Raw genomic sequence first — 13,720 nt, forward strand, 5'->3', positions numbered from 1 at the left:
TCTTAGAAACAGGAATTCTCAGGTCATGTTCCACCTTCCCAGGGTCACGAGGTGCCACAGAAATGCCATCTGTGCTGTCACACTCAACCTGCATCCTGCTGCAATACAAATTCTGCCTAAAATTGGGGTGGCTCATCCAGCTGGGCTGGCGTGTGCTCTGACGCAGGCTGGAGTAAGTGGGAGCACGTGGAGCCAGAAATGCACTAACTCACTAAATTAATAGACTAAGAACATGGGGGAGATCAGGAATTACAGACAGGCTTGCTAATAACACACAACAAAACAGTTCTTACAGTAGTGCGGGGAACATCTGGGGTGTAGCATGGGGTGCGTGTTGCCAAATCTGTGACTCTGTATGGACACGGTTGTGTGTGTATCTCTGCAGGATGGACAGTCTCGGGCAGAACTGGCCCACATGGGTACGCTCTGCGGTGGAGATATTTCCTGGGCTCATTCCAGTGAGAATTTGCAGTGTTTGGCATTTATAAATGGTTTGCCTTGTAAACAAAATATATATGTTCTCTGGAGACTGTAGAGAGACAACAAACATAGAGCTCCCTCGTGCCATTTGCAGTTGCCATGTGGGATAGAACCACTCTTTGCAAATCAACAGAAATTGTATTTTTCTTCCCTAATGCCTTTTACTCACTGATCCCAAAGAACTATCCGGAGGAAGGCCATTAGCATTTTGAAATAAGATGCCAGTGTCAAGAGACTATTATACATAAGAGCACTAAGCAGAATTGTGTTGAAACACTGTTCTTCTTCCTCAGATCTCATGAAATCCCTCATCCTCTGTACCAGCAGCTTGTGCACATCAACCAGCTTGCTGTGGGTTATGTTAATATCCAAATGCATAGACCTTGTCTGACATACAGCAACACCTTAACTGATGATGGAGTCAAGCAGGGACTTTCTAGGGCGGCCTGTTGCAAAGGGAAGAGGGCTGCAGCATGGTCACCATTTGCTATCATATAAGAGTATTTTAGGATTATGCTGTACCCTGTTAAAAGAGCTTCAAAGCCAGTGCTGGTTGTGTGCTAAACAAGACATCCCCTCAGACTGTACCCCTGCTTGGTCCTCTCAGCAACATATTTTATAGGGTATCATATAAACAGGGGATGCCAAGCCCTGGCTGCTGACCACTCTTCTCGAGTGCCTGCTAGAAAAGCAATGCAGTTACAAACAAGAAACTCCCCAAAATGAAAGTAACTCTGTGCTACTAAGTCACCAACGACACCAAGCAACTTTGTTTCTTACTGTTAAAGCAGGGGCTAATAAGTATTTACAGAGCGTCATGGTTATTAACGATGCAAAGATTACAAAGTGCTTTGAAGAGGTAAAAATCTGTATCAGTTATACCTATTATTATCAGCTGTGATGTTATCCATCTCATGTAGTATCAGGAATAGGTTGTTTCTCAGAAGGTAATTTCTTTTGAAGAGGTCTGGCACAGTGCATTAATGAGGCACCAGTAACAGTTACTGTCCTCCCAGTGATTTTCGGCTTCCAGTCAATTTGCTGTCTCAGGAGCTGTTTGAGTAAGGGATAAAAAGGACCAAGGAACAAAGGCAGCATTGAGGTTACAGTAATGTGCCTGATGAGAAACATGGTATTTCTAGAAATGCTTCTGAACTGACTTTAAATATTCACCATATATCCATTTCTTAAAGCTGCTTCTAAGCACTAACAATGCCTTGCTTCACATCCACACTATGCTCCAAAAATCACACAATCATTTAAATAATTGCTAGCTGAGCAGTCTTATGTGCTCAGCATTACATGTCACAAGTGTGGTGCTGTCATCTGCCTGAAGTACAGGTTCTGTGCCAGAAGAAGCCTGTGGACAAACTGGAGACTCCTGATCCTCAGTTTTGAGTCAACTGGGCAGCTTCTGTTTGTAACCTAGGAAAAATTAACTAGCAGTACTCTGTTGGTGGCTTGAAAGTTAATTCTAGGAGTAATCTTTGCTATTCTTCCAGCTCATATACCTTCTGTGTATCAAAGCTACACAGAGAAACAGATTTTTGTTAAACATTTGGCTGGTATTTAGGACATGGATGGTATTATTTGAGGTATTCGTTAAGTGCTTAGAACAACAGAGGCAAGATTGAGGCATTTGGAGGTTTCTCAAGAGTAAGGGATACATGTCCATAAAATGTCAGGGTTTTTATGGTTTTATTGCAATACCAGAACAAGTTGTGGCTCTCAGGACAGCTGTAACTCCCCTGGGATGTCTGCAAAGGCAGTGTGTAATGTCCACTAGATGGCCCGTGGCATTGCTGCTCAGTGTCCCTGGAACACCCTGGACTCCAACAGGCTGAAAAACAGGCAGGTACCTTAATGGAGGTGTTATGGAGAAAGACATTTAAAGAAAGAAAAATAAAATCTGATCCAGGCTTTGTGACACAAGGTTAGTTACCCTGCAATAAACATTGACAGCTTGTAAGTGCTGAGCCATTTCAAAGGAGAATGTTGTTTCTTGGTGCAACATGTACAAGTACTCATCCTTTCATCTCTGATTGACAGCTCTTGAAATGTACTGTCTGCATGGATCTTTCATGGCACAATAGGTAGTGTTTCAGCATTGTCTTAAAAGTTATTTTTAATCATTCCTAGGATTTAAATTTTAATTTATGTACAGTGCATGCAAGATAGCTTGGGGTATTCAGATGCCTGTTCAGTGAGAGTCCATGAAGAGCTTTCTGGGCAGTATGGTTTTTGGTGTAACTAACCACCCTCACAGATCATAACAGGGTGGCCAGTCCTTACGTACGTCTCTATTAACTGCGAACAGCAACACATTAACTGTGCTGAGCTTTCACAAGAGCTATACCCACCATGGTATAACCCATAACCTTTTCACAGCAGAGGTTTGAATAACCAGATTATAGGACTTCTTCAGTAATTGTTTTCCTGTCTGATGTGTTTCTGTAAGTACTACAGCTGCACTGCCCCTCCCAAGCATCTGTTCAAGGCACAAAAGGTTGTAGAAGGGTATGCTAATAAGAACATTAAGAACGTTGTTTGTTTGCCTTTTGCTGTGGAAAATGTTGCCTCTACCAAACAAAAATGATGACAAGTCTCTGCATCTGCTGGGAATTGCAAATTAGTACTCAGCTTGCACAGTGTGATCACTGATGAAGTACATTTGCTGAGGTAATATGAGGTCCCTCGACAGCACTGGCGATGATTCAGGCTTTTAGGCATTTGTCTTGCAGGTGGGTCAATAGAACTGTTTTGCCACCAGAGTTCCAGGGTTGCTTTAATTCAAGTTTAGTAGCATAAATTTTTGGTTCCTAATTTGAAATCTTCCTAGCTCATTTGCAGATGGAAACTTTTCTTCCTGTGTTTTCTGTTTTTTCTCCCTGAGAGGTTTGTAGTCAGAGAGCAGACATTTAGATAAGAGACAGCAAACACTTCAGAGCGGACTAGACAGCAGTGCCTCTATCAATGCCTCCGAGACCAACCTCATCCCACCTTAGATTCTTCTGATGACTAGAGAACTGTATGCGAATTAAAATAACCACCATGAGAGTCCAAGACAGAATAAGGGCTACATTAGCCAGAAAAAAAACCCCAAACAAACAAACAAACAAAAAAAAAAAACCAACAAAAAAAACCCTAAACCTTCTCTTGTTTTTCTAAGACGTGCAGTTAGAATAATACAGAATTATAATAGTAGAATCATTTGGGTTGGAGAGCACCATTAATACTCCAGACTTAGCAGTGCTTCCTCTTCATTCTCTTTGCTTCATGTGCTAGTTTCCCCTTACGCCTCCTCCACCTCTATCTTCTTGCTCCTCACACCGCCCCTTACGCTCAGAATACTTTGCCAACCAGTGAGTTCCCAGCACCTTCACTTGCCTTTTCTAAATCATACTGAAAATTGTGTCTTCCAAAGTTGCCCTTGTTACAACAATTAATCTCTCTGTGATTTCACTCCTGGTCTCATTTTGACTTTGTATAGAACTCTGAATTTAGTTTTTGATCTTGTAAGGAAGCCTGAGGGTACAACATTTTGCAGGATTGGTGTCCTGCATTATAAATTTAGGATGGCAGGGATCCAGCCTTGCTCTGGATCACTTTTATAAATGCCCATGAGCTCTGGCCATGAATGGCCATACCATATGCAATGGTCCTGAATAATTAGATTACTTTTTAAAGTCCAAGTTTGATCTAAAATATTGTTATTTTTCATTCTATGAAGTTTGGATAGATTCTTCCTTGGCAGGTTTTTTTATTTAATTATGCAAGAATTGTAACTGATTACTTTATCTTTCAAATGACATTGTGTTCCCACCTCACACAGTTATATAGTATTAAATATCCATGCTTTTCAGCTTCTAGCTTTAATGTTATTTCTTCAAAAAATGCTCAGTAGCGTGAAACTGCTCTAAAGAGAAATGTAATTGCACAACTGAAGCAGAAGAAAGCATCAGGGTTTTATAAGATGTCTCTGAATGCGTAGGTATGTGTGTGTGCCCAGAATAGGCTGGTACCCAAGAGAGAAGCATATACATTTGTAGTCAAATCTCACTTAAATTTAAAACTTGTTCCTTCTGTTAAACATGCAAATATTTCCGTTTTCTTTGCAAATTCTGCCTCTCTGCTCATTACCAAACCTTTCAGAAAAGACATAAGCCCAAATCTTCCTCTGATCAGGCTCTCAATGTGTTTTGTGTGGTCTTTATTTAGACTGTAAACTTGCTGAAGTAGGAAATGTCTTATAAAGAAACAACTACACTGTCTCATTTCACATCCAAATTCTTCTCCCATACCAGCTGTGTGTGTTTGCCTAGCAGCAAGTCTTCTGTTAATGAATGACTTGTTCTCATTAGCTTGTCAGGCTGGATATTTAGCCTGTAGTTCCCACTCATACAGAGCAGCGCTCCTTTCCTTGTAGCTTCTGGTAAATCAAACAATGAGATACACAAAGCCTTGTGTCTCTGAGTCTGACCTTTGTACTTTTAATCATTAACTAACACAAAAGGCCAAAATAAAGTAACTAGCTGGTGGTTAAATATATTTTACATAAGCAGAGTCCTATGGACTGCCTGGCATGGGGATTGTTGCAAGCTTTACCATTGGCTGCCACTTCTAAGCCTTCTTTAAAAGAGGGGAGAATTAATTCCCTGATCAGCAGAGCCAAAGCAGTTGCACTTGATATGTTTGCTTTGTGAAGCTGAGGTTCAGAGTGGATTCTCTAACAGCTCAGAGGTTTTCAAAATGAGGGGCCTAAGCTGCCTCATCTAACTTTGAAGCTGGCTGTGCGTTGAGCAGGAGACTGGACTAGATGGGCTCCACTGATCCCTGCCAACTTAAATTCTTGTTCTAATAAAAGCTGAGTTCATCTGCAGGTTTTCTCCATTCAGATCGTTAATACTCTGTCCACTAACCAGGCTGATTTTTTCACAAAACTCATAGGAACTGAATATTTCTGGGACCTCTGGCTCTTCCATCTGATTTGCATAAAATTGGCCAGCAGGTTCAAAAGTTGCTGGAGGTAAAAGGCAGCTGGGCAGACAGACAGGCACTCCCTTCCCCACACACGTAGGACAACTGTATAAACCTGGCTTTCTTAAGAAAACCTTTCTTCCCTTTATGTTTGTGCAGAAAACTTGTCAAGTGTGCATCTAATGAGGCCTGAAGTCATTCTACGTACTCCCAGCTGCAGCCAACCTGAAATAATCCCTCCCGAGAGCCAACAGCACATTTCATACAGCTGAGGTATTCACTCTGCAATCCCAACTATGCAGAGAAGTTGAGACATTTAGAAGTGAAACCCGGGCATCCTCTTTCTGATGGTCAGAGATTATATCGTTGCACTTACATGAGCGTATGTTTAAGTCAGCCTGGTGCCTTGTTGGCCCTGCCAGCAGACACGGGAGTGTGTCTGTTACCTCACTGAGTCGTCCTCAGCTTTCTCATAACCCGAGAGTGACAGCAAGGGGAATTTGACCTCGGCATGCGAGAGACCGCCTGGCTGTCTGCCTTTCCCTTTTTGTCTGCTCTTTCTTAGGATGCAGTCACACTACAAAATTACCTTGAGTCATCTGTCTTGGGAGCTTTCCCCATGGGCTGCTTGTGATAAAGGGCAGACATATGAGGCACATTAATCTGCGCTGCTAGGGGCGACACTGATATGAATCTACGGTGGATTGTGCGTGCTTCTGAGGTTTCCATCTACCTGAGCCAACTTCACACCCCTCCCCAATGTCTCTTCTGCAAGGGACCAGTTCTATAGCTGCAGTCCACAAGATCTCTTGCCTGATCAGCCAAGAGGTCTTTCAGCAGCCACGGCAGCAGACGATTCTGTTTCCCTTTCTCCAGTTTGCAGAGAACACATCTATGTTCCTCTGCTTTTGATGGCCCTGGAAAACATTACTTCTGTGTTCCTAAGAAAGCTTCAGAGCACTTCTATTTTCTGCCTCACAGGGAAGCAGAAACTGTGAAATTATCAGCATCCTCTGTTTGTATGTTCCCTGGAGCTGTTATACTGCGCAGTCAGAAATAGAGATCCGGCCTCAGGGATTTGCTAGTGATGCTTTCAGTCTCAGCATGGCACATGCTCATTCCTGGGGAGCTACCGAGTTAGCATTTGTAGTTCTACACTTTTCTTCCAAGTAGTTGAAAACCTCTGATTTTTCCCTCAGCGCTGAGGTCTTGCGCTTTGGATTCTCTTCTCATGACAGCTTACTTGGAATGCCACCAGAAAGCTTTCAGCCTGGATCCTTTCTCCTAAAATCACAGGCTACAGTAACATCATGCCAGTGATTCTCCCATAACTTGGTGCCTGATCAGCAGGGAACAGGAAAATGAGGTCTTGTTAGATGCATTTTCAAAATTATAAAACAAAGACTTTTGTGCTGAAGAAGGGTAATGGTTGTTGTGGGCACTGGGAGCCACTGGGTGAATAAGCTCATGATTAGGAAGCAAGGAGCCTGCAGTTGGTGAGGAAAGCATAACTGGAAAAACTGTGGGGAGTAAGCACTGCTGTTTGTTTTGATGGTGCTAACTTGGGTTGCTACTGCAGAGAAATGGCAGTGGTAAAGGATGAAGTGAATTCACTCAAGGTTTACCCTGTTTTCTGGTTGGTTTGTCAATTCATATTTCTCCAGCCACTTTATGCAATGAGGGATTTTTTGTGTGTGTGGGCAAGGGTTGAACTAACAGGAACACTTTTACTGTATTTCGTATTAACTTGCTAGTGAAGACAAGACCTCTCTTGCATGACCTACATGTCTGAACTCAGAATCCCTCTCCTGGGCCTGCCATCTTCAGATTCAAATCCTTTAAACAAGCTCAAGTTTTCATCTCCTCATCCATATTTCCGAAGCATGTAAGCCTCAAGGCACTAGGCCAGCAACGGAATAGTGCTGAGCACAAAGATCTTTTTGTAACCACATCAACTCAGCCCAATACAGATCAACTGCAGCAAACCCTGCAGATTGCTTCACCTCCCAGTGTAGTTCCATTATAACCTCCCATTTTTGCCTCAGCTGACAGCAAAGGCTCCTCTTTCAGCTTTGTAACTCTGATTTTTATTTTTTTCACTTTCAGGGAAATGCTGTCGAGAGCTGCCAGAGACTCAGCTGTGACAAAGATCTATCTGAATTCAGGCTTTTGGAAGTGTTCCTTCATGCCTGTCATCTCCTTCAATAAGCACGGCATTGTACCAAGTCTGTACTTTCTTTACTGCTCTACTTGTTGCTAAGGCCAGAGGTGCCAAGTTTCAGTCCGATTCTTTTGGGAGACTAGACAGAAATCTTGATTTTCTTTCTTTCTGCTTTGTTTATGCTCCTGGCCCCTACAGTGCTCTCCCTTACCATCATCTAAAACATCTTTCCAAGGCAGGAAGGTTGGAAACCACTGCCCTCTCCAGACATAACTTGCATAACCATCAGCGGTCCCTCCTTGCCTGAATCAGTGCAGAGGAGAACACATGGATGGATTCCCTCTCTGGCAAGGTGTTTCCAAAATCAGGGAGAAGCAGAAAGCAGCATATTGAAATGGCCTTGAGCAGAAAAGAGGGAAGCTTTTGGCAGGGGAGCAACAAACGCATGGTGTTGTTGGTCCATATAAAGCTTGGGAAAGGCTCTGGCAGAAGGGAGAGCAGCAGGATGCGCTGCCTCATTGCCATGGAAACAGCCAAAGAACTGCCTGGGCAGGTTTAAAAATGTCTCCTGCTTGGGACTGCTTTCAGTAGATGTCATCTATCTTTGCAGAGATTACAACAAGGTGGAAAACAGGAAATGTCTGACACTGAGAGCTGAAAATGTTTTCTTTCTTAGTTCACAACAAAGTCAGCCTTCCATGGCTTTATGAAGACATTTGTTCTCCTCTGAGAAATGTGTCCTGCTCCTGCTGGGGATTGTTTTTCCCCATGTCCTCGTATTTTTCAGGGTGTTTCAATATAAGGATGAGCCACTTCTGGCACTATGATTCTAGCTGCCATTTTGATGTTCCTTGACTTCTCCATGGTGTTCCCCATGTGTCTTGCAAGCACACTGGCTACCTACATTACATTTCTCTGTAAGATCTCTCTTTGATGACCCTAAGGATCTCATACTCCCCCAAAGAGGCTGGTCTGTTCTCAGCATAGCACCTCAATGTTTTTTTCCCCACACCTTTCAAGTCCAATACCTATCCCACAGCCTCATAATGTTATTTTTGAAGACAGTCTAAAAGATTACAAATATATATATATATATATGTATATTGCAGCTTGTGTATGGAAGCCCTGCCATAAAAACATGCTTCTGTTTCTACAAGTGGGGAGTGGAGCAAGCTGTGGAAATCTCCTGATTAGAAAAGTGAAAAAGTTGATGGGTAGGACTGTACAATTACCTGCAAACGACTGTATTGGGAATCATCCTGGACCAGTCATTCCGTAAGCACAAATTCTCTTGCATGTCCATCAGCAGTCAGACTGTTTATGCTGTAACAAATAAATGAGAGACAATAAAATAGTAGAAAATACAGGCTTATGCTGTTTTGTCCACCTAGGCACCTTAGCAGCTATGGGGAGAGCAATAGCAAAGTATTTTGTGTTTACTTGGGAAAAAGAGGAGGGATGCACATTTTTATGAAATATAGAGAGGAAGAGATCGCTACTACAGAGTAGTAAGCAGTCATTAAACTAGGTGTAAAATGTCAGCTCTTCCACCTGCTGTGTGTTACCTTCCCAATGAAGGGCCCCAGCTGTGCAGCACAGCTGGCAGTCTGTGCACTCACAAGGAGCACATACAGCTGCTACTGCAGGAAAGGGAAGGAGGTGCTGGCCAAGTTCAGTGCTGCGTTTCCACAAAAATATTTAGAAAGGCCTTATAATCTGGAGAGTCAATACTAGTAACTAGGCCTGTTTGTTCTGGAACTAACCTCTCTGAAGTCACTCACTCTTCCAGGGCTGACTGTAGATTTAATGCAGTGTTTTCCTGCTGAAGTGACTTCAGAGACCCTCTCATTGAGGTAGATCAATATTTTCATGCAATTTTAATAAGCAGCAGAATATGCCGCAAAATAAATCTGATATTGGTTTGAGCTGGTGTCATGAGAATTATGATAATATATAACATATAGTATACCATGTGGTTGAGACCCAGGTGAAATTCTTTCTGAGCCTAACAGAAATAGAAAGCTGGTGTATCACAGAAGGTAAAGAACAGTTTCAGAAAACACAGTTCAGCTTACTAGGGTTAGACAATAGTTATACCTATACGGATTCAATACTTTTCATGATTTTATGTTTAGCCAGATTAGAAGTATCTTCTCCTTTTAAAATATACTGAGGAAATAACCTCCTCAATTTAAACAAACAAAACCCCAGCTGGCAAGATTAATTCTATTCCTTCAAAATGGTAGGGAAAGGAAAAAATATTTGCTCCTCAAAAAATAGTGCAAGTTTCCCTTTTCAGCAACGGAATTGCAGCAATTCAGTTGGCTGTTGCACCTCCTGCTTGGTAGTGGCAAGACACTCAACACTGGAATTTCTGAGCTTGGAGAGCAAGCCAGTAACCTGCTGGCTGGCAGCAGGGCTTCGCTTTTTTCTTTTTTTATTTTTTTTTTAAAGCATGATTTAACTTCAGTAGCAAAAAGTGATGTGATGTTTGAGTAGGAATACCACTGCCCTCTGCTGAGAGAAATGTGATTGTTTCTTTCCGACCGTTTCATCTGCCAGCAAAACCAGCAACTTCATTGATGGGAGAGTAACTGCACGAGGACTTGCTGGCTGAAGTCAGAGTTTAATTCTTGCTGCTTCTGTCTTTCCTCCAAAGTTTACTGATCTGAATCTCTTTCAGCAAATATTTTGAAAACTCTACACCTCATACAAAGTAAAGAGGAGCAAGGGTAATTACATGCAAAATCTTGACATGATGATAGCAGAAACTGTGAAAAATTGAAGCAGAGTTTTTCAAAAGTAATATTTATGAGTTACAAACACTTCAGGCATCCTCAACAATGTGATATCTGCTGGAGCTAGTTTTCGGTTTTCCTGCCAAAATTCAATCATGCATTATCAGATCAGGCTGAAGTCCTCTACAGTTTCTTAAATTTGTTTTTTTAACAGCAGTACTTGCCTGACTGAGTTTTGGCCTCAGTCATCTTACATCCACACCGTTTTTATGGTTATGCGAAAATGGAATCTCATTCACTGCTACATTTATAACTGGTTTTACATTACAGATCAAACATCACTGTCGTTTTGTTTTGTTTTGTTTTTTAAAGGAAAATAGTGAAAAATGTAACAATGTTTTTAACCACTTGAGGGAGCTCTTTCATTGATAGATTAGAAAGTTGCTATTGTGCATACGTATTGGGAACTCATGAACCATATTTTTAAACAGCTTATTATAGGACATACTACACTTTACTGAAATATGTGGAAGTATTGAGGCTCTCGGGTGACTGACTTTAAAGCCCAGATAGAAGTTTTAAAGGAAATAATCATTCTGGTCAATAAATGTAGGCATCAGAAACAGCCATAGCTACTTCATCCCTGGGTTGACTGACATCAAAAATCTTAAAACAGAAAATAAATTAGAGTTCCACAGAATTAAAAGCAGGCAACATCAATCACACCTATTTTGCGGCAGTGCCAAAAATGACAGGAAGGAACAGGATCGGGCACAGATTTACAGGGCGATTGTGAAAGTCTCAACCCTCTGCCTTGTCCCCTTTTGCCATTCCCACCTCTCCACACCCATCAGCCAGTACAGACCTTGCTGCTGCCTCTCCTGGGCCAGATATGTGGTGGATGGACTTGTCCACGTATTAAACATGCTGGGCAGCACATATGCATTAACAGTAAAGGCTTTTCTTTATGGTCCCCCTGAGCTTACAGGCATAAAGCAGACCCAGTCACCAAAGTGCTGATACATAATATGCATGTGAGAGCTGTAAATTGTTGCGTGCACTGGCTTGGTGGTGGGGAAATAGAGAAAGGAACGGAAAGGAATGGAAAAGAAAGGAACGGAATGGAATGGAAAGGAAAAGAAAGGAAAGGGAAAAATAAGAAAAGGAAAGAAAAGAAAGGAAAGGAGAGGAGAGGAGAGGAGAGGAGAGGAGAGGAGAGGAGAGGAGAGGAGAGGAGAGGAGAGGAGAGGAGAGGAGAGGAGAGGAGAGGAGAGGAGAGGAGAGGAGAGGAGGAGGAAAGGGAGAGGAGAAGGAAAGGGAGAGGAGAAGGAAAGGGAGAGAAGGGAAGAAGCGGGGGATACAAACAGTGCTGCAGAAATCAAGTTGCTGCCTGGCACTGGGCAGGTGAGAGCAAGTGAAGCTGACGCAAAAGGTTGGGGTGTCAGGTCCAGAGGTTCCCACATCAAGAAATGGGAAGGACCACACAGTGATTCAGCCAGGAGTGCTGAGGAACAGCTGTAATTAGGCAATCACTGAGCAATGCAACCCATAGGATTAATGTAAAACACTCCAGAAAATCAAGATTGCAACTACGTAGCGACAAGTGGAGTAAATAATGTAGCTGATGAAAGAGTGCAGCAATTTGGAGCGGTGAAGACAAGAGCAGATGATGGGCGCGAGTGGCAGAAGCAGAAGTGGTGATGCCTTCTGCCAATTTCTTGTGTAAAGGATGGGAAGAAAAGTAACAAGAGTGACTGCTTTGCTCTTCACCCTCAGTGAGCTGCAGGTGAACAACCTCCAAAGAGTAGGGAAAGAGGCTATGAAGGCTCTGCTAGGGAGAAACCAGGGAGGGAGCTCAGTGCCCGTCACACCGCGCTTTGGCCTGGGAGATGTGTCAAGAGGTGCTAAAAATATTTGGTGGCACATATCAACCACCTCTTTAAGGCAAAATAGGAAAAGCAAATCAACTAGCTCCGAAGGTTAGGTGCATTTTTATTTCTATTAAAGGCATATAATTTTCTTACCACCCAGGGTTTTACCCATTTCATTAAACAATTCCATGAACAATTTGTTGAACTTTAGGAAATTTTTGGACATAGTATGTTTGTGGTTTTTTGCTTTTCCACTTGCTCACCCAGCTGATGCTGGCACCACAAGACACTTCAGTGTAAACAGCTAGAACAGCATGTTCAGCATGAGGGCATCAGCGATCATGTACAGCCTGACTTGAAAGGATCTCTAAGCAGCATTGTGTTAAAATTGACTTCTTAAGAACAGGGGCAAAGTTATGTGAAAATTCCCAGTGCAGCTATTTGCATTTCAGTAATGACAGGATTTTTTTTTTCCTTCTAATTTTTACCACAGTTTTCCTATTAAGCAGCATGAAAGACTGGTGGTGGAATAACAGTGTGAGCACACATTGCACACTGAATCTGTTTCAGACTTTTTCACTCAGCGACTCTGCTCCAAGTCCCCATGGATTATTTAGAACAACTTCTGAATAGTTCCAGCAGAGTTACACATTTGAAAGAGTGTGTCTTTGGTATGCGTTGGTCAAAACAAGTTTGTTTTATTAATGGGTCTTCGTACCTTGGTTTGGGACAACTTTTCAAGGTGTGTTTGGGTACACGTGCATAGCACAGCCCTGAGGTCACGAGGAGAAGGAAAGACACGTACTTGGCAGTAGGAAATTAGTGGCTTAGTTCTCCTGACTTGGGGTAAACTTTCCCGTGCACACAGTGAAATGCAGCTACCGAGAGGTTACTGGAGTTTATTTGCTGGTGACGTGTTCCTGTGACTCATAGTCCGTCATGAGCCTGTGTCTGCCTGGGGAAAGAGAAAAGCAAGGGTGCAAACCTCAGCCTTTCACCCAGTTTCTGACCCTCTGAACCACAGGCTGGGACCTCTCCAGCCAGGCCCCCTTTTTGGCTCCCCCCTTAACGGTGAGCTGGAGCTCACGCTCCCCAGAGTAAGACATGACTCTGAACAGCCCTTTGCCACAAAAGCCCTGCTTCTTGGGGGACAGTAGGGGCTACTCAAGTCAGCAGGTGCTCCACTTTTACTTCCCTTAAAAAATATTTGCCCTTGCTCCTGTAAGGCCCTTCGGAAGAACCTCACTGGAGGGGATGCGCATTTGTACTGAACCCCCAAAGCGGGAGGAAGCGTTTGTTGAGCAACCCTAGCGTTCCTTCTGAAGGACGAGAACAGATAAAGCCGCGGGGTCCTCCAGGCCTCCCAGCCTTGACTTCTGTGTCCCCACAGTTCCTTGACATAAAGTTTTCCCTGTGCCGGCGGGTGTGTGGAGGAGGGGGGGTCCTCATGAGGAGGGTTCTGCCCGTGGGTGCTGAATGAGCGCCCCGTGCCG

Source organism: Streptopelia decaocto (assembly GCF_964273445.1).
Source record: "Streptopelia decaocto genome assembly, chromosome: 5".
Classification (NCBI taxonomy): domain Eukaryota; kingdom Metazoa; phylum Chordata; class Aves; order Columbiformes; family Columbidae; genus Streptopelia; species Streptopelia decaocto.